Raw genomic sequence first — 26,633 nt, forward strand, 5'->3', positions numbered from 1 at the left:
TAATTCTAAGCTGAAAAAGTTTGCTTTAGGGCTTACTCAGTTGCTTGCTACTAAAACCATAAAAGAGCAGACAGGAGGTAGTTCAGGAAAAAAAATATGAAAGCTGATGTTGGCTCTTAGTTTGAGGTCAAAACATTTTTTATCATGTTAAGGCAATATCCATCTATTCCTGTTTCACTGAGTTTTTACCAAATATTACCATAAAGAAACACTGAATTCTCTCAGGTGCCTTTTTGGGCATATATCAAGAGGATCATATGTTTTCTACCTTTCACCTCTTAATAAAATAAATGTTATAACATTAATATATTTCATCATACTGAAGCATCTTCACATTTCTAGAATGAATTTCACTGGGTCGTGATTAATGCATGATGGTGTTCTCTTTGCTAGTATCCTATTAGAGTTTTTGCAGCAATATTTTTTTTTTTGCAGCAATATTTTTAAGTGATATTGCATCACATTTATTTTGAACAATCCCTTTTTCTTGACTGATTTTTTTCCTAACAAATCATCTCTTTCTATCAAGAGCAGAGCATATATGCATACCACAACCCAGCAACCATGCATGGTCCCTGCTCAGTCCAGGATTCCTTTATATACCATGTCTGAACCCAACACAAAGGAGCCCTCATACAGCTCACATTCCTAACCACAATAGCCAGTGACCTGGGGGGATGGCCCTCTGTCTAGTTCAGGACCCTTATGCAGATCTCCACTCCCCAAATCATTGAGCAGAAAATCTTCCAACACATACCAGATCAGTAGGATTTCTCCTGTCCAGATTAAGTTCTATATCCATACCATGATTCATCAAAGGATAGACCCTACACATAACAGGGCTCAAAATATACAAGTCTAAATGTATGCCATGATTCCCACCAGACCACAGTCATTCCAAAACCACAGTTAAGCACACTAGAATTCAAGTCTAAACTAAACCATGACCACACCACCATTTGTCAAACCAAGGTACAGAACAGGCCAGGAACAGGGTTCGTATAAGTATACAGCACTTCACTCAATCATTCACTCATTCTTTCATTCATTAAATCAATATTTATTGAACATCCACCATGTATCAGGCACAGTGCTATAGCAACCGCCACAGCACTCAGAGAGGTTATCGCCCCTAACAATACTGGTAACCAGATCTACCAACTCAAGAGTCAGCCCCATCTTAGACCAAGCCCATAGCCATATAACCTCTCAACATACTTTAAGTGCCTATAAGTACCTTCTCAGCAAAGAGCCTAAATCCACCCTATGATTGCATGAGAGGAGGCAGCTTTCACCAAGGATGGGGGAGGGTCCATACCCATATACGTATCAGGGCTTAGCACACCAGCCCTAGGCCAAAGCAAAGCCTAAATCTTTACCACTATTCAGCCTAAGTACTTGGCTTATAAGTATGTCAATACAAAACACAGCTTAGCCACATACCACCATTAAGCACAGTTGGAAAGACCTCTCAGACCGTAGCCTTAACTTTATCTCTGCCCCTGTAAGCCATGATACAAATCTCACTCATATAAGTGCCCAAGCAAGAACCAACAACTCAACTCTCCACACCATTTTTGCTTATATCTATAGTTTATTCATTTTTATTGATATATAGTATTCCACTGGATGAATATGGTATGTTTTGTTTAACTATTCTACTCTTGAGGGACAGCTTCTATACACACACACACACACACCCTGGGGTACATAAGAATGTATTTATGCTGGATATATACCTGTGTGGAACTGCTCAATCATAAAAATATGTATATCTTCAAATTCAGTAAATAGTAACATTCAATTTTCTAAAGTGGTTGCAATGATTTAAAAGACCCACTATTGCTCCATGTTCTTGTCAGCCATTATTAGTGTTAGGCTTTTAATTTTCACCAATTGAGTGAGTATGTAATAGTATTGCATTGTGGGTTTAATTTGCATTTCCTAATTACTAATTACTAACTACTAATGAGGTTAAACAGCTTTCATATGTTTTTTATCTATTTGGATGTACAATTTTGTGGAGTAACTATTCAAGTTTCTAGCCTTTTCTATTGCATTTTCTATCTTTTTTCTTATTGATTTGTAGAAGTTATTTATTCATTTTGGAAAATAGCCCTTTTTCTAGTAAATTTATTGCAGATATCTACTCCCACTCTGTGACTTATCTTTTCATCTTATGGTATTTTCTGATGAAGAGAATTTCTTAATTTTAAAGCATTCAAACTCATCAATACTTTATTTTATGGTTAGAGCTTCACGTGTCTTTTTTTAAATTAATTAATTAATTAATTTTATTTTTGGTTGCATTGGGTCTTTGTTGCTGCGTGCGGGCTTTCTCTAGTTGGAAAGAGCGGGGGTGGCTACACTTCGTTGCGGTGCACGTGCTTCTCATCGCGGTGGCTTCTCTTGTTGCGGAGCACAGGCTCTAGGCGTGTGGGCTTCAGTAGTTGTGGTGCCCAGGCTCAGTAGTTGTGGCTCGCAGGCTCTAGAGTGCAGGCTCAGTAGTTGTGGTGCACGAGTTTAGCTGCACCGCAGCATGTGGGATCTTCCGGGATCAGGACTCGAACTCTTGTCCCCTGCATTGGCAAGCGGATTCCTAACGACTGCGCCACCAGGGAAGCCCCCCTCAAGCAGTTCTTGACTTTAGGTTTCAGGTGCATGTTTCATAACTCAGTCAGGCTAGTGGGCAAATCAGGAGTGGTGCCTTGGACACTCTGTATTTCCTCATTTGGTGCTTCCCAATCTTTTTCTTTTCATGGTACTCATAGAAACTGATATTTAGGGCACACTGTCATAAATGGATAGGCGGTTCACGGCCAAAGACAATCTGTCTCGAGGCTCTGCTGCACTAGTCTTTGTGTGGCCGTCCTGAGGGCTAAGGAGGGCAATACCTCAGGACCCATAGAACCCAGAAGGGGCACGCCTGTGTGTAGTGGCACATAATTTAGGAAACTGTTTCCTAACTCTTCCCTTCTTTTCCCTCCCTAGCTCATAGCTCTCCCCTTTTAAGCTATTCCCCATTTGGGAGTCATTCCCTCAAACCTACCCCAACCCCTGTCCTTGGGATGTATGTCCTCTCCCCACAGGAAAATGGAGTCCCCACTCCCCCAGTTGCTTGAATCCTGCAAAACCAGCCATTCTGGCTTCCACTGATTGTCAATGAATATCTCCTGGTTTCTCTTGGCAATGCAGGCTGGGAGGGGTGAGTTTTGTCCCACTGATGAACATAGGAAAAAACATTGTGTGCTTCTACCTGGTTTTAAAGCTGTTTCTTTTTTCCTTAAAAGTACCTAAAATCAGGAATTCCCTGGCGGTCCAGTGGTTAGGACTCCGTGCTTTCACTGACGAGGGCGCAGGTTCAATCCCTGGTCGGGGAACTAAGATCCCACAAGCCGCGTGGTGCAGCCAAAGGAAAAAAAAACTAAAATCACAGGCAACTCTCTCCTGCTTCACAGTGAACCTTGGAGCAGAGCAGCCTTCAGCACGCTAAGAGAGGATCTCTCAAATGAGGGTTTATATCTATAAGCAGATATATTTATAGTATCAAACTCCTATGCAGCTTCTGCCTATAATAGGATTCACGCACATACATACATCAGCCTGTGAGCCAGGAGACAGACCACACTCACACCTGAGCCCATGCCCACCGAATGGCTCAGAACACAAGGAGACACCACGTGACCAGGCCAACTCCTATCCTTATCCCATGGCTCAGCAAACAGGAGGGAGCCATAGTCCACATGGTCTGCATCAGGGCCAACACAGGTACCACCAGGAGACAGTCTCTCACTAAGACTGGGCCTGTGCCTTCTATATATATATGCCAAGTGTGCCATGGGAAAGCCAGGCCTGAGGCCCAAACACTCACCCTTGCTGTAACATGACAAACAACATGGTGGCCACTGCTGAGAACAGAGCCCATGCACATCCACTGCACAGCACATGCAAACCAAGCTGCTATTCTACAGAAGAACCATTCACAGGCCAAGAATCAGAACAGAATGTGATACCCCCAGGCAGACAGAATCATCATATCATGATTGATCATACAACAAGGAATCCGCACTCATATCAGGGTTTCTGTAGTGTCCACTATTCAGCACCAAAGGTTGCTTTTCCAGCCCTCACCTATTGTACCTGGTTGGGGGATCGGGCACTGCATCCCAGCTTCCTCCGTGAAACTCTCTCTTCCCTCAGGTCCCTGGATTCTGCTCCTGCCTCTCCCCACTTCTCTGCACACCCCTTGTGCCATCCCATGCCCCCATGGATGCTGTCCTCTGGGCCCCTGAGGACCTCCCCCCTTCTTTGCACAACCCTCAGGTGTCCCTCCGCAAGAAGCTCTGGCAGATCCAGCCCGCAGCCCCTGGACTCGCCTCTCCAGCACAGCGTGACCGGCATTTGGGGCGAACATCTCTCCCCCTCTAGATCTTAGGTCCTCACAGGCAGGAGCACCCTGTTTCTCACCTCTGGGTCCTCACCACAGGGCTTGGCACCTGGCTCTGAGCCAGGGCTTGGTAAAACCGGGCAGCTCTGGAGCTGGAGGCCTGCGTGTTTAGAAGCACGGGCAGCAGCGGGGGCCCTGCGCAGGATCCCTGGGCTCCCCGGAGCGGAGGCGGGGAGGGGAGGCGCCGCCAGCGAGTGGCAGCAAGGGCCGCCTCTAATAACCCCGGTAAGGGCTCAGTAATGTTTGCTGAATCAGCTGACAGGCGTCGGTGCAGACTTAGCTGTCATGAGAGGCCTGAAGGGCCCTTGAATTCCCGCTGTTAGTAGAGACAATTTGGCAGGCAGAAGAGCCAAGGCTGCATCAGCGGCTTTGAGGCAGGAGCGCCCAACTGCAGTGGAATGAGGAGTGGCCCTACAGTCTCAGGTCAAGTGCAGGGCTCCAGTGACTGCTGGCCACTGAGGGGAGCCAGGCCCCTCCCTGCAGGCAGAGCCCGGGGCCTCTCCACAGGAGCAGGCGGTCCACATTCCATCACGGGGGTGAGGGGCGGCCTCCCCTGCCTTTCCCGCCACTGGGGGTTTCCCCAGAAGCCAGACTTTCCATTTTCAAAGCGGGACAGAGCCCTGGGCAAACCGGGACAGGTGGTCACCCTCGGTGGCATTGGAAGGAGTGTCAGTCTCAAGCAGGGCTCCCTTCCCTTCTGCTGTTGGGAGCAGAGGACATTAAGGGGGCCTTGGTCAGAGTCGCAGCCCTACCAGGACGTGCCCAGTGGGACTGTGCATCTGCATCTGGCCTGCAGGGGCGGTGGTGAGGGCTGCCTGGAGGTGGCATGGGTTGGGCCCTCTTCTGGAGGGCTTATCCTAGAGGAGTTGGGTCTCAGCACTGGTTTGGGGTCCCTGTGCTTGGTATACGTATTCAAAGGGGCCTGGAACTGAGTTGGGTCTGATCTCTGTTTTGGGGACCTTGTGTCCAGCAAGTGAACACATAAAGTCCTGGGAGTAAGCTGAGACCATTCTGCATGGTCTTGAGCTGGGGTCTGTGTATCTGGGTATGGCCCAAGTCTGTCTTGGATAATTCCTAATCTTGCACTATGGACTGGGTTAGGCAAGGGTGTGCTGAGTGGGGAGGTGTCTATATCTTGGTCTCAGCAAGGCCAGCCCCTTCAGGGGTATCTGATCATGTATCTGAGAGGCAGCTGTCTCACAGTATGTCTAGATGACAGTTGGCCATAAACCCTGGTCTGGGCACAAACCAGTTTGGGAAGTGCTGCCTGTGGGTATGTAAGCGGGTCCTGTCCTTGACAGTGATGTTGTGCCATTATGTCATCCTGACTGATGATGTTTCCTGGAGTATGTGCTAGAGATAATGGTATGGACTATGGCTGTCCCCTGGCACACTGGGAAGTGGTAGTTTTCAAACTGGCCCTTTTTTAGACAGTGTCCTTCTTAGTGTGTGTCTGGTCCCTACGTAACTAATGGCTGACTCATGCTGTTATTTATGATAGAATTCTTGTGGACTGTGCACCCTGAACTCTGGGCAGGTTTTAAGTGTCCTAGTCAGAGATTTTCCATATTTCCTCAGTACAGATGGAGAATTTTCTCAAGTAGCAATGGTGTGGCTGAAGTGAGACTGCTTTAAGCTTCTTGGTAGGGAGCAAGTCCTGAGTCTTGGGGTAATTAAACTGGAGGGTCACAGGCAGACTCTACTTTGGAAGGTGGAGATGTGGTCCCAACTTGTGTTAAGGAAACATACTTTTTCCTTTTTCGAAGGGAGGCACAGTACATGTTTCGCAAGGGTCCAACCAGGGCATAGGAATGTGTGCCACTCTTCCCAAATAGCCTAGGGCATCCATCACTTTGAGAGGTAAGTGGAACATCCAAGCATTTAAAACATGCTACAGACATGGAAGCAACCTAAATGTCCATCAACAGAGGAATGGATAAAGAAGATGTGGTATATATATATATATATATATATATATATATACACACACACACAATGTAATACTATTCAGCCATAAAAAAGAATGAAATTTTGCCATTTGCAGCAACATGGATGTACTTGGAGGGCTTTATGCTAAGTGAAATAAGTCAGACAGAGAAAGAAAAATACTGTATGGTATCACTTGTATGTGGAATCTAAAAAATACAACAAGCTAGTAAACATAACAAAAAGGAAACAGACTCACAGATATAGAGAACAAACTAGTGGTTGCCAAGGGGGAAGAGGGGTGGGGGAAGGATGGATTGGGAGTTTGGGATTAGCAGATACAAACTAGTATATATAGGATGGATAAACAACAAGCTCTTACTGTATAGCACAGGAAACTATATTCAGTATCCTATAATAAACCATAATGGAAAAGAATACTAAAAAATAAAATAAAATATGCTACAGAAAGAGTTGACACACTACATCTCATGAACCCACTGCATGTTTTTGTTTTGTTTTGCTTTGTTTTTCCACTGCCTGTTTTATGAGTAAAGTTTTATTGGAACACAGCCACACCCATTTGTTTATATATTGTCCATGGCTGCTTTCTCACTACAACACCAGAGTTGAGTAATTGGGACAGAGAGCGGATGGCCCATGAAGGCTCAAATGTTTACTATCTGGCCCTTTACAGAAAGAGTGTGCCAATCCTTGTGCTAGAGGATTGTTCCCATTAGTTCAGCTTGTCTGGGAGAATAATAGCATAAAAATAGCATAAAATTCAGTCTGTGGCCATACTCCTCTCAACAACCTCTTGACATGGGTTGACATTCTCATCACGTTTTACGGGTGAGGAAACAAATACAGAGGGGTAAAGTGACACAGCCAGGAAGTGCCCAAACCAAGATCTGAACCCGGGCAGGCTGGCTTTATCAGGCTGGCCCCTAACTACTACACGGAACTACCTCCTTTGTAGAGCAGAGCTAGGTACAAAAACTTCATCAGGTCTACAAACTACTAGTGTCACCATGATTCCAGAGCCCCCATGAAGCCTCTGCCTGTAAGGCCAACTGGCCCGAGGCAGGGGAACACAATCAGACTCACAGGTTGAAACTGACCTGGAGACTTTCCGGACCACCCAGTTCCAGAAACTGACCTGGAGACTTTCCGGACCACCCGGTTCCACGAACTGACCTGGAGACTTTCCGGACCACCCAATTCCAGGAACTGACCTGGGGACTTTCCACCCGGCCCAGCCTTCCCGCCTTTCGAGGGGCGGGACTAACGGTCGCAAGACTGATGCAACCGGCACCGGATATTGCCGCGATACCCGAAGAGACCACCAAATAAGGAATACCCTGCGCCCTCCCGGATTCACCACACCCCTTTCCCTTCTTTCCCTATAAATTCTGCCCAAACCCTCGCCCGGGTACGACTTCTCTGGCCCCTTTCTCTGGGTCCAGTGAACCTCGCCGAGGAGCGTTCCCAAATAAATCTTGTTTAAGCTCTCCTCCGTTTATGGTGCCGTTCCTTACACTGCCTGTGGCTGCACTGAAGTAACATACTCTCCGAGTACCACTGGGACCCTAGGAGACAGATAACTGCACTGTTCTTTCCATCCTGTCTGCTTTCCTTGGTCATGTCTGGGGTGCAGCCACCCCCATTCTCCTACTCAACTGTAATCTCCACATAGAGAAAAGTACAAAGAATTTCATAATTAGCACCCCACCATTCACTATGAAATTCTAGCATTTTCTTATACATGCTTCAGAATTTCAGTTATTAAGAAATAAAATATAGCCCCAGTTGGAGCTCCCTCTGCACTTCTGGATCTCTTTGCCTTCCCGCTCCAAAAGTAGCCACGACATGGAAATTGGAGTTTATCTTTCCCAGGCATGCCAGAACTCTTTACTAGCCTGCCTTTTTAAAAAATTTCATCATCCAACATGGGCAAGAAATACCAGTTCTTCAAGTTCATATAGTCTCCCCAGTCACTCCTCATCTCACCTCTAATGAGGTATCTTTGAACTCTTGTTTGGAGTCCTCATCTACTAATCCACTCAGAGGTGTGGCTGCCAGGCAAGAGAGGGGGATGGAGGTAAACAGAACTGGAGTGATGACTGAGTTACTAGGCTGACACAAATAAGTGCTTCCCATCTCAGCTGTCACATCGTCTCCACTCACAGGGCTGAAGCAAATATATCAGGGGCACTTGCTCTGAGGGCCTTTGTTCAAATAGTGTTCCAGAATGAACTGGGCAAGTTTACCCAGAGCAGAGGAAAACATCTTGGTCAAAGGGATGAGGGAGGAAGGGAAGCCAGAAATCACAAGTAAGAAGCACTGACAGGGACTTCCCTGGTGGTGCAGTGGTTAAGAATCCGCCTGCCAATGCAGGGGACACAAGTTCGATCCCTGGTCCTGGAAGATCCCACATGCCACAGAGCAACTAGGTCCGTGTGCCACAGCTACTGAGCCTGTGCTCGAGATCCTGTGCTCTGCAACAAGAGAAGCCACTGCAGTGAGAGGCCCAGGCACTGCAACGAAGAGTAGCCCCCGTTTGCCTCAACTAGAGAAAGCCCGCATGCAGCAACAAAGACCCAACACAGCCAAAAATAAATAATTATTTTTTTTTAAAAAAGGAAGCAGTGACAAGCCTCAGCTTCCAAAGATGATCTTCAGTTTTACATAAGAAAAGGGGGTTATGAGATGGTAAGGTCAGAAACCCGTCAGAAAATAAAATGTAATGTAGATTGAGGCAAACAGTTCAAGGCCTGGGCTGTGATGAGAAAAGAGTAATAGGGACCTGTGCTGCATTCCCTTTAATGATTTGCTCCTCTAGATGAGCTCTCCGCTCTGCTCTGCACCGACCCATATATGTACATCGGTAAGCTCCATTACCTCTAGCTTCCAGTTGGGCTTGGCCAATGGGAAGGACTGGCAAGAAATGGCAAGGATGGAGAAGAATGAAGTTGGGATACTTACTTCTATGACTTTTTCCCTGAGAGGTTTCTGGAGGCGGGCTGGCTGTTTCCCTCACCTGAAAGTTGTAGCTTTTCCTGTCAGGTAACCCTAGCCACCTAGCTCTTGCTCTCCCAGCACCCAAGTTCAAGAAACTACTCCTTCCCTTTACTACTTCAGGTTTAAGAGTGTTAACAGCCTTACTAGCCTTGGGTTCTGGAATATCATCTGTGGATTCTCTATACCCTACCTAAATTTAGTAAATAGTTGCTTTATTAAATAATTCTTTCAAAAACTTTAAGTGTGCCATCTATTCCCACTGGATGTTAACTGACACAGGCTCATTCATATACTACTGAGAAAATTCCTGAATAATTAATTCCATTACTTCTATTAATGATAAGTTAACAGCACTAATTTTCAATTCAAGGAAGAGATATATAGACTCTCTAACTGATAATTTTGTGAAACCACTAAATGTATACACTCAAACTTCTAAAGAAATAATTTCCAGGAACATTGAGCCTTATGCCCAGGAATGTATTATATATTTTTTGAAATGTTGAGTTTTACAAAGGTAATCTCTGATGTGCTTACTTGCCTAATGCCTGTCTTCCCTACCGGACTATAAAGTCCATGACACCAGGACACTCTTTTGTTCACTGCTATATCCTCAGTGACCAGGATAATACCCCTCAAATAGTAGATACTCAACAAATTTTTTTTTCATTTAATGAATGGTTGAATTATGGTTCCTTGACAGTCAAAAGCAGTACTAAAAACAATTAACCATCATGGAATACTGATGAGTCATTCTTTTAATTAGAGGCAGATGTAATGGAGCAGGCATTGGACAGTTACCTCTGTGAATGATGTGGCCTCTTTGGGGCTTACAATCATACCTTTTTGTGAAGATGGTATGGGAATGTTCACATATTTTTCAGGGTGTCTGATCAATTATAGAAATAACAGGAAATGGTAAATTTCAACACAGCCTGCACAACATTGTTTGGGCTTTACTTTAGGAAAGGCTTAACTATTCAGAACTGAGGAATCCATATGTATCCTTTGCAGAAGTATGTCTGTAATATCAAGCCAACCCCTGAAGGCAAGAGGCGATAACATCAAGAAACCTATAAATGCTTTTGATATGAGCACCAGAAGAGATTTCTTAACTTGCTTGAACCTCTATGGAACACATCACCCAGGAGATAACCCTCATCAGTACACCATTTTCAGGGCATTCATTTGCTAACGCTTATGGTCAATCAACAAACATGCATAGCATACCTACTATTTGTCCTCCCTGGCAATGATGAATCATAGTTCATATCTGTGATTGCTCACAGACTAGTGGAGCCACAATCACAATATAATAATGTAAGTACTCTGATAAAGGTATTATTGTTTTTTTTTAACTTTTTATTTGGAGATAATTTCAAACTTACAGCAAGAGTGCTAGAATAAGAATAGTGTAAAGAACACCTATAAACCCTTTTGTTGATTCAAAACCTCAGGAGTTCCCCAGGTGAAATCTGAAACCGGCCCCCTGTACTCAGAGGGCAAGGAGAGACCAAAGAAGAGGCAGACCATCCCAGACTGGTTGGTGGAAGTTTAATAAGCAAGGGAACTTACATAGGAGGCTTGTCTTGGGTGGTCGCAAGACAAGTCCATCTCCGCACCCGCTTGCCAGCATCTTAAAAGTTTACATAGAGGCCTAAATTGGGTTCAGTCACTTATTCAGTCCAGGTAGTCTCAACACCTAGCTCTCTCAGGGCTCTGGCCTTGAATCACCTCTGGCTATGGGAGCGGTGGGCGGAATGTACATTCCAAGCAAGGACAGGGGAGGGGTGAGGAGCCTCCCATTGCTGGGTCCAGCCCTAAGGTCAACTGGCAGTCACATCCTCTTGATGACCTCCTCCAACACCTTTACCCCAGATTCACTTATTGTTAACTTTTAACCCCATGTGCTTTATCATGTGCATGTTCCACCTATCTATCTATCTATTTTTTCTCCTGAACTATTTGAGAGAATTATATATCATTGGCCTTCACCCCTAAATACTTCAGTGCATATTTCTGAAGAATATGGTAATATTCTCTTACTTTAACCATAATCCAGTTATGAACTTCAGAAATTTACATTGATACAATACTTGATTATTGTTATTATTATTTTTGGCTACTCCGTGCGGGTTGCGGGATCTTAGCTCCCTAACCAACCAGGGATCGAACCTGTGCCCCCTGCCCTGGAAGCGCGGAGTCCTAACCACTGGACCTCCAGGGAAGTCCCATGATAAAATACTTTAATCTATCATCCCATATTCCAATTTTAGCAGTTGACCTAATAATGTCTTTTACAGTATCCCCCCCCATCCCCACCCCACCAGTACAGGATCCTGTCTAGGGTCAGATATTGCCTTTAGTTGTCACATGGTGGAGGAGGTCATCAAGAAGATGTGACTGCCAGTTAACAGGCAAGCTGGTCACAGGCTACCAGCATCAGGATTAAGGCATCTACGGTACAAAATTTAAGGAAACACTGAGTTCCACCTGGAGGAGTTTGACAAGTGAATAGGAATATACCTAGCAGAGAAGAGAGATGAGGTCATTTAGGACAAAGGAAACAGCGAGCACAAAGGCAAGGAAGCATGAAGAGCATGGTGAGAAGTGCAATGTAATCACAGTATAGGGTATTCGTTAGAGATGGCCTGGAGATGAGGCTGATAAAGTAGGTTGAGACCAGGATACAAATTGCCTTAGTGCTAAGAGCCTGATCTGGACTTTACCCCATAGGCAGTAAAAAATGTTGAAGATTTTTTTCACACCCTGGATTGTTTAACTCACTAAGTCATCAAGTTGCATCAACTCTGCTTCTACACTGCTTCCCTTTAAGGGTTTTAATCACAGGAGTAACATGATTATAATTTTTTTTAATGAGACAAACCTCGCAACATTGTATAAACTAGGCTGGCAGGATGAGTGATAAGAAGGGTGGAACCTGAGTCAGGTGAGGAGGCTCGTCAAGCGAGAGAACTGAATTGAGAAAACAGTAACAGGAAGATAGAAGAGGAAGCGGAAAATGTTTATGAGATAGAATTAGCTAAGACTTGGGTACTGTGAAAGGATTTCAACGTAAAATGGAACCGGAGGATAGGAAATGGAGAATCTCGCATGCGCCCTCAGAAGAATGAAATTTAACCAAGAGACTGATTTCCCATAAATGCCTGACTTACAGAAGACAGAGACTTATCTCCTGACCAATGAATATCTAGCCCCATCCTCAAGCCAGTGAACTTGCTGCTTGGTCTCTGTCTAGACTTCCCCCACTTTGCACTCCTTGCTCATGAATGCAGCCCACCCCAAACCCTCAAGGGACTCACCTGTAGCTTGCTACAGTTTGCATTTCTTGAATTGCGATTACTCTGTTATTACCGAATAAACTCAATATCTGGTAATTCAATCTTGCCTCAGTCTACCTCTTTATTTAGGTTGGCCATACTGATTATATGTAGAATCTGGAGAAGCCCAGGATGACTTTTCAGTTTCTGGCTTGAAGGACTGGGTGAGCAGAGGTGCCATTCAAGAGGTAGGGAAAATGGTAGAAGTAAGTTTCAGAGGAAAAATAAGTTCAGTTTTAGACCTGTTGAGTTCGAGTTGGCAAAAAGATATCCAATTAGAAGTTTTCATGAAAAGGTTTTGAAATAACAGCACAGTGGAATTTGGGCAGCTTCCCTCTTCTGATTTCCTTTTGCCATCACAATCAAGACGAAACCAGGAAATTTAGGTAAAATATTTGTTTCACCAAGTCATGTCTGGGAGTTCCCAAGAGGTATTTCTAACGTCCTCGTGATCCTATCTTTCAGCGCTATAGTTACTCTATGGCACCTGCCGTTCTCCTCATTTGCCTCAGCCCTCTCATTGATATCCATTGCTCAATTAAACACATAGAGTGTCTCACTTTTGTCATAGCTACCAGTGTCCACTGGCAAAGTATAATTTTTAGAAAGTTAAAAATATGACTTGTACAAAATATAAAATAAGCCCCTATAAATATTTTATTTAACTCACTAATGAGGAAACAGCAGTATGGTAAGTTGGTTCAAAGGAGAATTTGAAAGAAAGTGCATATAGGCACTCAAAGAAATAATTCTAAAATAAGACTACTAAGTTAGATTTAGATACAGTACTGGTTAATGTTCTATAGGGAAATACAACTGTTACCTTTGAGGCCATCTTTTCTACTTGACAGAAGCATTTGCATCTTTACAAACAGACCTCTGCAAGTTGACAAAGACTTCACAGAGACTTGGCTATAATCAATAGTAAATAGTAAGTCAAACAAAACACATTTCTGTAGAGAATTAAATAATCTGTAGGCAGGCCTCTTAGACAATGCTCCAATGTGACATGGAAAGAACATCCTTCTGCCTTATTTCCAAGTTTTGCATAATTTTTCACCACATAAGAACATCTGTGTCAAGAGTATAGGCTCTTTATATCGCTGAAATTGCAAATGATTGAAGTGTCAGGGGACTGCTCCCCTCCCATGCTATTACACCACTGCTGGCAACCAGATCCATCAGCTTATGCCGTTAGCCTCTCTATAGGGCTCAAACATGTGTCTCTGAGGCTGGGCAGGGGAATCAACACCTAAGCAAAGTAAGGTACCATCTTCTTTATTTTCACGTCTCCCCAGGTGCCCATGCAAACCTCCTTTACACAGGTGCCCTGTGCAATTTGATACTGATGCAAAAAATATCTTTGTATTGCTTGCCCCTCCAGGTTATGAGACATGCCTAGACACGGTTGAATTCTGGCCATGGGAACAATTAACACAGGCCAGGAGACCCACAATAGTCATCTTCTTAGATGATTACTGTCATTCCAGGAGGTCATGAAGGATGCCATATAGCTGGCTTGGGAACAATGCAGGCAAAGGAAACACCCAGTATTCATCCTGCCCTACTAAGGACTAAAATGACATTTTTTTTTTTGCGGTACGCGGGCCTCTCACTGTTGTGGCCTCTCCCGTTGCGGAGCACAGGCTCCGGATGCACAGGCTCAGCAGCCATGGCTCACGGGCCCAGCCGCTCTGTGGCATGTGGGATCTTCCTGGACCAGGGCACGAACCCGCATCCCCTGCATCGGCAGGCGGACTCTCAACCACTGCGCCACCAGGGAAGCCCCTAAAATGACATCTTCATTCATCACTCTCTCTGATTCAGATATGATTGGTTATTGCCATGAAGACAGGTGCACCTGAGCACCCCCCACCCCGGAGACAAGCCAGTGTGTCAGGGTAAGCAGGAGTAGATAGTGATTCTGTACCATCCTCTTTGTTTAGGGCCTGGTAGTCCTAGTAAAGCCTGGCCTTCTTACCTCACTTTTTCACAAAAATCCCTTGTAAGAAAGAATAAATGTCTTTTGCACCCCTACTTCAGATGTGTATTTGCCTATTTTTCTAGGACCCAAACCCATGGCTCTGACAAGTACTGTCACTTGATGGGGAGGAGAGCCCCAGGCTCAATGCAAATGGCACTGTCCTGGCCCCAGTTCAAGGCAGCACCTTGCCCTGCAAGGAATTTCTTATCCTGGCAAAAGAACAGATGGCACACTCAAAGAATTTATCTGAGGTGAATTGAATGAAAATGTGGGCAAGAATAAGGGAAGCAATAAGGGATGCTAATGTGTTCATGGAGAAGCAACAGAGGGAAGTCATTATCACCCCTCGACCAGAAGAGGCAAGGAGAGGGAAGTAATACTAGAACCTGGTGAGAAATGGAGTGGGGCAAGAGGGCTGCCTAGTAGCAGTTGTGACCAGTGAGGAATGCTTCCCTTTCCAAAACCAGCGCTGGGCAGGAAGGGGACAGAGAGAAGGGGGCCAATCCAAAGCTGAACCCAAGGAGCTGTGCGAACAAAGAAGAGAAAGGGAAATTTCTCCCAGTAGCCTCAGGAGCAGCAGATTAAATCTCCACAGTCAACTTGATGTACCCTGCATCTGTGGAATACCTGAAGAGACAACAAATCATCCCAAAATTGAGGCAGCGGACTTTGGGAGCAACTATAGACTTGGGGTTTGCTTTTTGGGAGCAACTATAGACTTGGGGTTTGCTGTCTGCATCTAATTTGTTTCTAGTTTTATGTTTATCTTAGTTTAGTATTTAGAGCTTATTATCATTGGTAGATTTGTTAACTGATTTGGTTGCTTTCTTCTTTATTTTATATATATATATTTTTTTTTTCCTTTTTCTCTTTTTGTGAGTGTGTATGTGTATGCTTCTTTGTGTGATTTTGTCTGTAGAGCTTTGCTTTTGCCATTTGTCCTAGGGTTCTGACTGCCTTTTTTTTTTTTAGTATACTTTTTAGCGCTTATTATCATTGGTGCATTTGTTTCTTGGTTTGGTTGCTCTCCTCTTTCTTTCTCTCTTCCTTTTTTTATTACTTTTTTGAATTTTTAATAATATTTTTCTGTTTTAATAACTTTATTTTATTTTTCTTTCCTTCTTTCCTTTTTCCCCTCCCTTTTCTTCTGAGCCATGTGGCTGACAGGGTTTTGGTGCTCCGACCAGGTGTCAGGCCTGACCCTCTGAGGTGCAAGAGACAACTTCAGGACATTAGTCCACCAGAGACCTCCCGGCCCCACGTAATATCAAATGGCGTAAGCTCTCCCAGAGATCTTCATCTCAATGCTAAGACCCAGCTCACTCAATGACCAGAAAGCTACAGTGCTGGACACCCTATGTCAAACAACTAGCAAGACAGGAACACAAACTCACCCATTAGCAGACAGGCTGCCTAAAATCATAATAAGTTCACAGACACCCCAAAACACACGACCGGACGTGGTCCTGCCCACCAGAAAGACAAGATCCAGCCTCATCCACCAGAACACAGGCACTAGTCCCCTCTACCAGGAAGCCTACACAACTCACTGAACCAACCTTACCCACTGGGAGCAGACACTAAAAACAACGGGAACTAAGAACCTGCAGCCTGTGAAACACAGTAAGTTAAGCAAAATGAGAAGACAGAGGAATATGCAGCAGATGAAGGAGCAAGGTAAAAACCCACCAGGCCAAACAAATGAAGAGGAAATAGGCCATCTACCTGAAAAAGAATTCAGAGTAATGATAGTAAAGATGATACATAATCTTGGAAATAAAATGGAGAAAATACAAGAAATGTTTAACAAGGACCTAGAAGAACTAAAGAGCAAACAAACAATGATGAACAACACAATAAATGAAATTAAAACTTCTCTGGAAGGAATCAGTAGCAGAATAACTGAGGCAGAAGAACAGATAAGTGACCTGGAAGATAAAATAGTGGAAATAACTACTGCAGAGCAGAATAAAGAAAAAAGAATGAAAAGAACTGAGGACAGTCTCAGAGACCTCTGGGACAACATTAAATGCACCAACATTCGAATTATAGGGGTCCCAGAAGAAGAAGGGAAAAAGAAAGGGACTGTGAAAATATTTGAAGAGCTTACAATTGAAAAATTCCCTAATATGGGTAAGGAAATAATGAATCAAGTCCAGGAAGCACAGAGAGTCCCATACAGGATAAATCCAAGGAGAAACACAGCAAGACACATATTAATCAAACTATCTAAAATTAAATACAAAGAAAAAATATTAAAAGCAGCAAGGGAAAAGCAACAATTAACATACAAGGGAATCCCCAGAAAGTTAATAGCTGATCTTTCAGCAGAAACTCTCCAAGCCAGAAGGGAGTGGCAGGACATATTTAAAGTGATGAAAGGGAAAAACCTACAACCAGGATTACTCTACCCAGCAAGGATCTCATTCAGATTCAACGGAGAAATTAAAAGCTTTTCAGACAAGCAAAACTAAGAGAATTCAGCAGCACTAAACCAGCTCTACAGCAAATGCTAAAGGAACTTCTCTAGGCAGGAAACACAGAGAAGGAAAAGACCTACAATAACAAAACTAAAACAATTAAGAAAACAGTAATAGAACATACATATTGATAATTACCTTAAATGTAAATGGATTAAATGCTCCAACCAAAAGACATAGACTGGCTGAATGGATACAAAAACAAGACCCATACATATGCTGTCTACAAAAGATGCACTTCAGATCTAGGGACACATACAGACTGAAAGTGAGGGGATGGAAAAAGATATTCCATGCAAATGGAAATCAAAAGAAAGCTGGAGTAGCAATTCTCATATCAGACAAGTTTAAAATAGACTATTAGAAGAGTCAAAGAAGGACACTACATAATAATCAAGGGTTCAATCCAAGAAGAATATAAAACAATTGTAAATATTTATGCACCCAACATAGGAGCACCTCAATACATAAGGCAAATGTTAACAGCCATAAAAGGGGAAATCGACAGTAACACATTCATAGTAGGGGACTTTAACACCCCACTTTCACCAATGGACAGATCATCCAAAATGAAAATAAATAAGGAAACACAAGCTTCAAATGATACATTAAACAAGATGGACTTAATTGATATTTATAGGACATTCCATCCAAAAACAGCAGATTACACTTTCTTCTCATGTGCTCATGGAACATTGTCCAGGATATATCATATCTTGGGTCATAAATCAAGCCTTGGTAAATTTAAGAAAATTGAAATCCTATCAAGTATGTTTTCCGACCACAGTGCTATGAGACTAGATATCAATTACAGGAAAAAAATCTGTAAAAAATACAAACACATGGAGGCTAAACAATACACTACTAAATGATCAATAGATCACTGAAGAAATCAAAGAGGAAATCAGAAAATACCTAGAAGCAAATGACAATGAAAACACGACAACCCAAAACCTATGGGATGCAGCAAAAGCGGTTCTAAGAGGGAAGTTCATAGCAATACAATCCTACCTTAAGAAACAAGAAACATCTCAAATAAACAACCTAACCTTACACCTAAAGCAATTAGAGAAAGAAGAACAAGAAAATCCCAAAGTTAGAAGAAGGAAAGAAATCATAAAGATTAGATCAGAAATAAATGAAAAAGAAATGAAGGAAACAATAGCAAAGATCAGTAAAACTAAAAGGTGGTTCTTTGAGAAGATAAATAAAATTGATAAACCATTAGCCAGACTCATCAAGAAAAAAAGGGAGAAGACTTAAATCAATAGAATTAGAAATGAAAAAGGAGAAGTGACAGGTGACACTACAGAAATACAAAGGATCATGAGAGATTACTACAAGCAACTATATGTCAATAAAATGGACAACTTGGAAGAAATGGACAAATTCTTAGAAAAGCACAACCTTCTGAGACTGAACCAGGAAGAAATAGAAAATATAAACAGACCAATCACAAGCACTGAAATTGAGACTGTGATTAAACATCTTCCAACAAACAAAAGCCCAGGACCAGATGGCTTCACAGGCGAATTCTATCAAACATTTAGAGAAGAGCTAACACCTATCCTCAAACTCTTCCAAAATATAGCAGAGGGGGCAACACTCTCAAACTCATTCTATGAGGCCACTGTCACTCTAATACCAAAACCGGACAAAGATGTCACCAAAAAAAGAATACTACAGGCCAATATGACTAATGAACATAGATGCAAAAATCCTCAACAAAATACTAGCAAACAGAATCCAACAGCACATTAAAAGGATCATACACCATGATCAAGTGGGGTTTATCCCAGGAATGCAAGGATTCATCAATATATGCAAATCAATCAATGTGATAAAACATATTAACCAATTGAAGGAGAAAAACCATATTATCATCTCAATAGACGCAGAAAAGACTTTTGACAGAATTCAACACTCATTTATAAAAACCCTCCAGAAAGTAGGCATACAGGGAACTTACCTCAACATAATAAAGGCCATATATGACAAACCCACAGCCAACATCATTCTCAATGGTGAAAAACTGAAACCATTTCCACTAAGATCAGGAACCAGACAAGGTTGCCCACTCTCACCACTGTTATTTAACATAGTTTTGGAAGTTTTAGCCACAGCAATCAGAAAAGAAATAAAAGGAAACCAAATCAGAAAAGAAGAAGTAAAACTGTCACTGTTTGCAGATAACATGATAGTATATATCAAGAATCCTAAAGATGCTACCAGAAGACTACTAGAGCTAATCAATGAATTTGGTAAAGTAGCAGGATACAAAATTAATGCACAGAAGTCTCTTGCATTCCTATACACTAATGATGAAAAATCTGAAAGAGAAATTAAGGAAACACTCCCATTTACCATTGCAACAAAAAGAATAAAATACCTAGGAATAAACCTTCCTAAGGAGACAAAAGACCTGTTTACAGAAAACTATAAGACACTGATGAAAGAAATTAAGGATGATACAAACAGATGGAGAGATATACCATGTTCTTGGATGGGAAGAATCAACATTGTGAAAATGACTATACTACCCAAAGCAATCTACAGATTCAATGCAATCCCTATCAAACTACCAATGGCATTTTTTACAGAACTAGAAAAAAATTTCACAATTTGTATGGAAACACAAACGACCCCAAAGAGCCAAAGCAATGTTGAGAAAGAAAAACAGAGCTGGAGGAATCAGGCTCCCTGACTTCAGGCTATACTACAAAGCTACAGTAATCAAGAAAGTATGGTACTGGCACAAAAACAGAAATATAGATCAATGGAACAGGATAGAAAGCCCAGAGATAAACTCACACACATGTGGTCGCCTTATCTTTGATAAAGAAGGCAAGAATATACAATGGAGAAAAGACAGCCTCTTCAACAAGTGGTGCTGGGAAAACTGGACAGCTACACATAAAAGAATGAAATTAGAACACTCCTTAACACCATACACAAAAATAAACTCAAAATGGATTAAAGATCTAAATGTAAGGCCAGACACTATAAATCTCTTAGAGGAAACCATAGGCAGAACACTCCATGACATAAATCACAGCAAGATCCTTTTTGACCCACCTCCTAGAGAAATGGAAATTAAAAACAAAAATAAACAAATGGGACTTAATGAAACTTAAAAGCTTTTGCACAGCAAAGGAAACCATAAACAAGATGAAAAGACAACCCTCAGAATGGGAGAAAATATTTGCAAGCGAAGCAACTGACAAAGGATTAATCTCTAAAATATACAAGCAGCTCATGCAGCTCATTATCAGAAAAATAAACAACCTAATCCAAAAATGGGCAGAAGACCTAAATAGACATTTATCCAAAGAAGATATACAGATTGCCAACAAACACATGAAAGGATGCTCAACATCACTAATCATTAGAGAATGCAAATCAAAACTACAATGAGGTATCACCTCACACCAGTCAGAATGGCCATTATCAAAAACTCTACGAACACTAAATGCTGGAGAGGGTGTGGAGAAAAGGGAACCCTCTTGCACTGTTGGTGGAAATGTAAATTGATACAGGCACTATGGAGAACAGTATGGAGGTTCCTCAAAAAACTAAAAATAGAACTCCCATACGACCCAGCAATCCCACTACTGGGCATATACCCTGAGAAAACCATAATTCAAAAAGAGTCATGTACCACAATGTTCATTGCATCTCTATTTACAATAGCCAGGACATGGAAGCAACCTAAGTGTCCATCGACAGATGAATGGATAAAGAAGATGTGGCACATATATACAATGGAATATTACTCAGCCATAAAAAAGACCGAAATTGAGTCTTTTGTAATGAGGTGGATGGACCTGGAGACTGTCATACAGAGTGAAGTAGGTCAGAAAGAGAAAAACAAATACCATATGCTAACACATATATATGGAATATCTTTTTAAAAAAGGTTCTGAAGAACCTAGGGGCAGGACAGGAATAAAGACGCAGACATAGAGAATGGACTTGAGGACATGAGGAGTGGGAAGGGTAAGCTGGGACGAAGTGAGATTGTGGCATGGACATATATACACTACCAAATGTAAAATAAATAGCTAGTGGGAAGCAGCTGCATAGCACAGGGAGATCAGCTCGGTGCTTTGTGTCCACCTAGAGGGGTGGGATAGGGAAGGTGGGAGGGAGACACAAGAGGGAAGGGATATGGGGATGTATGTATATGTATAGCTGATTCACTTTGTTATACAGCAGAAAGTAACACACCATTGTAAAGCAATTATACTCCAATAAAGATGTTAGAAAAACAAACAAAACTCTCAGTTATAGGTAATTTGTTACAGCAGCTATAGGAAACTAACTCACGTTGTTTGTATTTCTTTTTGGTTAGATGCTGCCTAAATGTTGAGGATTTCTTTTAATTTCTCTAGTTACGTTCCTCTTTGGACAAGTGAGTATAATTTAACCAACTGGCTTTCATCTAACATATACATCTGTCAAGCAACTGGGACTGCTAATATATTACCAGTGCATGTTACCCAAGTAGTACCTATTTAAAATAGGACTGAGACTACTTTTATAGCATAGCAAGTTAATTTTAAAATTTACGACTGTTTTAAAGCACCGAAAACCTTTTATTCTAAGAGGGAAAGAATTTTAAAAATTCCTGGGGAGGGGCTTCCCTGGTGGCACAAGGCCAAGGCAGGGGACACGGGTTCGAGCCCTGGTCCAGGAAGATGCCATATGCCACAGAGCAACTAAGCCCATGCGCCACAACTACTGAGCCTGCGCTCTAGAGCCCGTGCTCCACAACAAAAGAAGCCACCGCAATGAGAAGCCCACGCACCGCAAGGAAGAGTAGCCCCTGATCTCTGCAACTGGAGAAAGCCTGCATGCAGGAACGAAGACTCAATGCAGCCAAAAATAAATAAATTAAATAAATAAATAAATTCCTGGGGAGGGACTTCCGTAGTGTCACAGTGGTTAAGAATCCGCCTGCCAATGCAGGGGACATGGATTCGATCCCTGGTCCAGGAAGATCCCACATGCTACAGAGCAACTAAGCCTGTGCGCCACAACTACTGAGCCCATGTTCCACAACTACTGAAGCCCGTGCGCCTAGAGCCTGTGCTCCACAGCAAAGAGAAGCCACTACAATGAGAAGCCTGTGCACTACAAGGAAGAGTAGCCCCCGCTCGCCACAAGTAGAGAAAGCCCACGTGCAGCAATGAAGACCCAACACAGCTAAAAATAAGTAAGTAAATAAATAAATTTATTTAAAAAAAATTCCTAGGGAAGTGTCTTGTATCAATCCTGCTTGCTCTGTTTTTTCATCTTTTTAGTTTTAATAGTATAGTTTTAATCCATTTTCTATGAATAAATTCACTTCATATTTTAAAGAGTTACAGTGTTCTCATTTAGAATTAAATTTCTAGCAATTATTTACTTGGGTTCTAGGTACTATATTTGATAGAGAGAAAACAGATATATACCTTTTTTTCTATCTCCTTCCCTTCTTTTTTGTAGTTTTTCTGTTTCCTACAAAACACTCTCCCTCTTTTTGCTTCATCCCACTATGAAACACTCCCAACAATATGCCTTCTGCTACCCTAAATTGCCCCATTCACATTTCCTTTTGCCAGTCCCCTGCCCTGTCCCAATTTCTCTACTCCTTCTTCCTACCTACTAAGTGTTATTAAAGAAACTCTCTAAATCATACTCTCTGGATTCTGTACAAAGTCAGGCTCTCAAGACACCCTAATGGGTCATAATGAATGGCCTTTGAAATTCAACCCAGGAAAGGTATAACCTTTGGGTCTAAGGCGGTCCCCTGCCTAGCAAATGGTTTGCCAGTATCCGTGCTTCACTTAAAACTCACTGCTTAAGGTTATACAATGTGATGAATCCTCAGTTTATTCCTTGAGCTTTAGTAGCTTGCTGGTCTCTCCTTATTTGGATCCCAGCTCCTATCTGTTCACTAATCCATTGCTGAGTGCTGAACTTTGCCCAACACTCATCAATTGCTTTGACTACTGCCATTCCCAGCCAGGACTTTGACTTCTCAACAGGGAGCTTTTTAAAACTCCAATTTATTGAGCTACACACTGTGCTAGATGCCTCACATCCACTATCTTGTTTAATGCTCACAACAACCGAATGAGGTATGAATTACCCCCCTCACCTTCAGCCAACAACCATGCCTTCCATTGTACAGAAAAGAATGAGGACTTCAACATAACCTTCCTCAATTTCCTTCTTCTTCACCTCAGAGTCTCTCTGGATCTTCAACTGCTCCCGTTCCTTTACTTTCATGATGAAAACATGTCAAATGGGCAGAGACAGAAACAGAGGGGCATTTGAGAGATAGACATGGTCGATCCATGCTCTCAAGGGGCACAGACCTTAATGGAGTCCATAAGGATCAACAAGAGATGTCTAAAAGGAAGGACCAAGAGCCTGCCAAGAAAGTTTAGAAAGCTGTCATCTAAGTAGATGCTGAAAACAGAAGACAAGGAAGGAGCCCAATAAGGTTTGGGGGGTTAAGAGCATAGCATTTCTTGTGGGGCACCTACTGATTTCTGAAAATATCCTTCTTTTTCACTTGGGGTCAGCCAATGTGTAGAGCTTTCACTCTTCAGCCTTTTCAAGGCAATACTCACTTTCCTATCCCTGCCTTTTCTACTTGCCAACTTAATCACTCAGATGGTTTTGCTTTTATCTCTGCAACCACCACTTCTACCTTGATAGCTCCAGACCCCTCCCTAATAAGTTTCACAATAATGACTCCAAATGTCCCAGTTCCCCACCATAGCCAAGGGCCTCAGCCTGCTTTAGCTTTGAGGAAAGTTAATACCACCCTTCTTTACATCCTATCATATTTTGCCACCATCCAAGATGAAGCCCCTTGATCATCTCTTCCGTTCATTTCCACCCTGTTCTGTGCTTCCTCACCTACACAAATTCCCACTTTACCTCTCCCTCCCAGACCTTTCCACTTGGCCCTAGGGAATTCCCATTCAAAGATAGACTGGAGCTTCCCTGGTGGTCCAGTGGGTAAGACTCTGCACTCCCAATGCAGGGGGCCCGGGTTCGATCCCCGGTCGGGGAACTAGATCCTGCACGCATGCTGCAACTAAGAGTCCACATGCCACAACTAAAAGATTCCACATGCCTCAACTAAGACCCAGCACAGCCTAAATAAATAAATAAATATATAAATATTTTTAAAAAAAAGATAGACTCTCTTCCATGGAAACTCTCTCACTTTCTGACCTTAAATGAAACATGGTTCTCTCCTCAAGATACCACTCCCCCTGCATCTCCCTCCAGAGAAGGCTGCTCGTTCATTCTCCACATATTACAGTTGGCATTCTCCTCCTATGTCATCACTACTTCCAAGCCATAAGTCTTTCAATATTGCTTCCTTGAAGTTATTCCATCTATTTTCTCTTCTTCATTGTGATTGTCTAATAGCCTCCTGGCCAATCTCTCTCTCTTTCTCTCTCTCTCTCATTGGTTGAATATGTTGTCACTTGACTCACAGTCTTCCTCTCTAATACATTGGCCACTATCCTGGGCAACTTCAGTGTTCTTATCAGCAAGCATCCATCCTGGGCACCTAATGTTTCACGGGGATTCTAAGAATGCAGCATTTGAACAGCCTCAGCTGACTACACCTTGTGGTTTCTTAGTGGTTTCTCAACTTGAAATGTCTACATTTGGACAGAGACCCAGCCTCATCGTGTCCAGGACAGAGGGTGTAGGATGACTGTAGTTGAGTAGAGTTTCAATAAATTTGAATATTTCTCGCAGCAGACTTGGTCTCCAAGTATCTGAGGTGGTAAGATTTCTGGGGAAAGGTATTTAAGCAAGAGTTGTAGCAGACTGAGACTAGGCTTATCTGGTGGGTGGCACAATATTCAAATCAACTCTATTACAAAGAGACTGCCCACTGAATTAATGTTTCATGATGTTGATAAGTAAAAAATATTATTTCAATAAATATTTCCTGAGAATCTACTATGAGCCAGGTACTGTCCCAGGAGCTAAGAAAAGAAAAATGGAAAAAAAAACCCTGACCCCATTGCTTAAATCAGTTCATAAATGCTTAGATAAATCATTCATGTGTCAAGCTGAAATCATGATACTCACTTCACAGGGTTGTTGTGAGTTTTAAATGAGATAATTCATATAAAGCAAATAGCTCAATAAATGGTAAGTAAATGGTAAAGGCGTGGGGCTATTATGAACTCTTCGGCACCTCCCACGTGTGACCACCAGGTGTCAGCCTCCCCTAGCTAAACCCTACCAGGCCAAGGGTGACCAGTCGTCTAATCTCTCCAACAGGAGAGGAAGGAGCAAAGGACTTCGCAACTATTTACTCCTCACCTATTCCCGATCAGAGCTACTTAGGTGCAGAAATTTCTTAGCACCGATTTCAAGTGAGAACTTGTGTGCCTACAGGGTAAGCCCAGTTGGAAGTGTTTTGCAGTCTCCCTAGGCACCACAATGTGGAAATGACCAAGATCTGGTCAAGGAGAAACAGAAAAGGGACATTAAAGGCAAAGAGGGGCAGGTGGGAATGTAAACTGGTACAGCCACTATGGAGAACAGTATGGAGGTTCCTTAAAAAACTACAGATAGAACTACCATACGACCCAGCAATCCCACTACTGGGCATATACCCAGAGAAAACCATAATTCAAAAAGACACATGCACCCCAATGTTCATTGCAGCACTATTTACAATAGCCAGGTCATGGAAGCAATCTAAGTGTCCATTAACAGATGAATGGATAAAGAAGATGTGGTACCTATATACAATGGAATATTACTCAGCCATAAAAAGGAACGAAATTGGGTCATTTGTAGATACGTGTATGGACCTAGAGACTGTCATACAGAGTGAAGTAAGTCAGAAAGAGAAAAACAAATATCATATATTAAGGCATATATGTGGAACCTAGAAAAATGGTACAGATAAACCGGCTTGCAGGGCAGAAATTGAGACACAGATGTAGAGAACAAACGTATGGACACCAAGGGCGGAAAGTGGCAAAGGGAGTGGTGGTAGTGGTGGGATGGATTGGGAGATTGGGATTGACATGTATACAGTGATGTGTATAAAATGGATAACTAATAAGAACCTGCTGTATAAAAAATAAATTTAATTTAATTTAATTAAAAAAAGCAAAGAGGGGCAAAGCAAAGCCAATTCTGGAAAAGGCTAGGGAGAGAATGAAATAGGAGGAGGAAAGGAGAGACTGAGAGAGAGGGAAAGGTAAAACTTTTCTTACTCAACCACCTCGCCAGGGCCTCACCCAAAGCCCTCTCATTTTAGCCACCAGCAACCTGAAACCTCCACCTCCCAGGCTCCTACCACACGTCAAATCCCTTTTAAATCCTTGTAATCCCACTGATTCTCTAGCTGGCTTTCTCCTGGATGTATTTCAGAGAGGAGCTTTAGAGTCCCT

At 42.6% G+C, this 26,633-nt stretch overlaps 1 non-coding gene across 1 annotated transcript; it reads left to right on the top strand.

Moving 5' to 3' along the window:
* The first annotated feature begins 24,195 nt into the window (after positions 1-24,195).
* TRNAG-CCC lies at positions 24,196-24,268 on the top strand. The gene has a single exon. It is a non-coding gene; the product is annotated as a tRNA-Gly (tRNA).
* The last annotated feature ends 2,365 nt before the right edge of the window (positions 24,269-26,633 follow it).

Source organism: Phocoena sinus, chromosome X, assembly GCF_008692025.1.
Source record: "Phocoena sinus isolate mPhoSin1 chromosome X, mPhoSin1.pri, whole genome shotgun sequence".
Lineage (NCBI taxonomy): Eukaryota > Metazoa > Chordata > Mammalia > Artiodactyla > Phocoenidae > Phocoena > Phocoena sinus.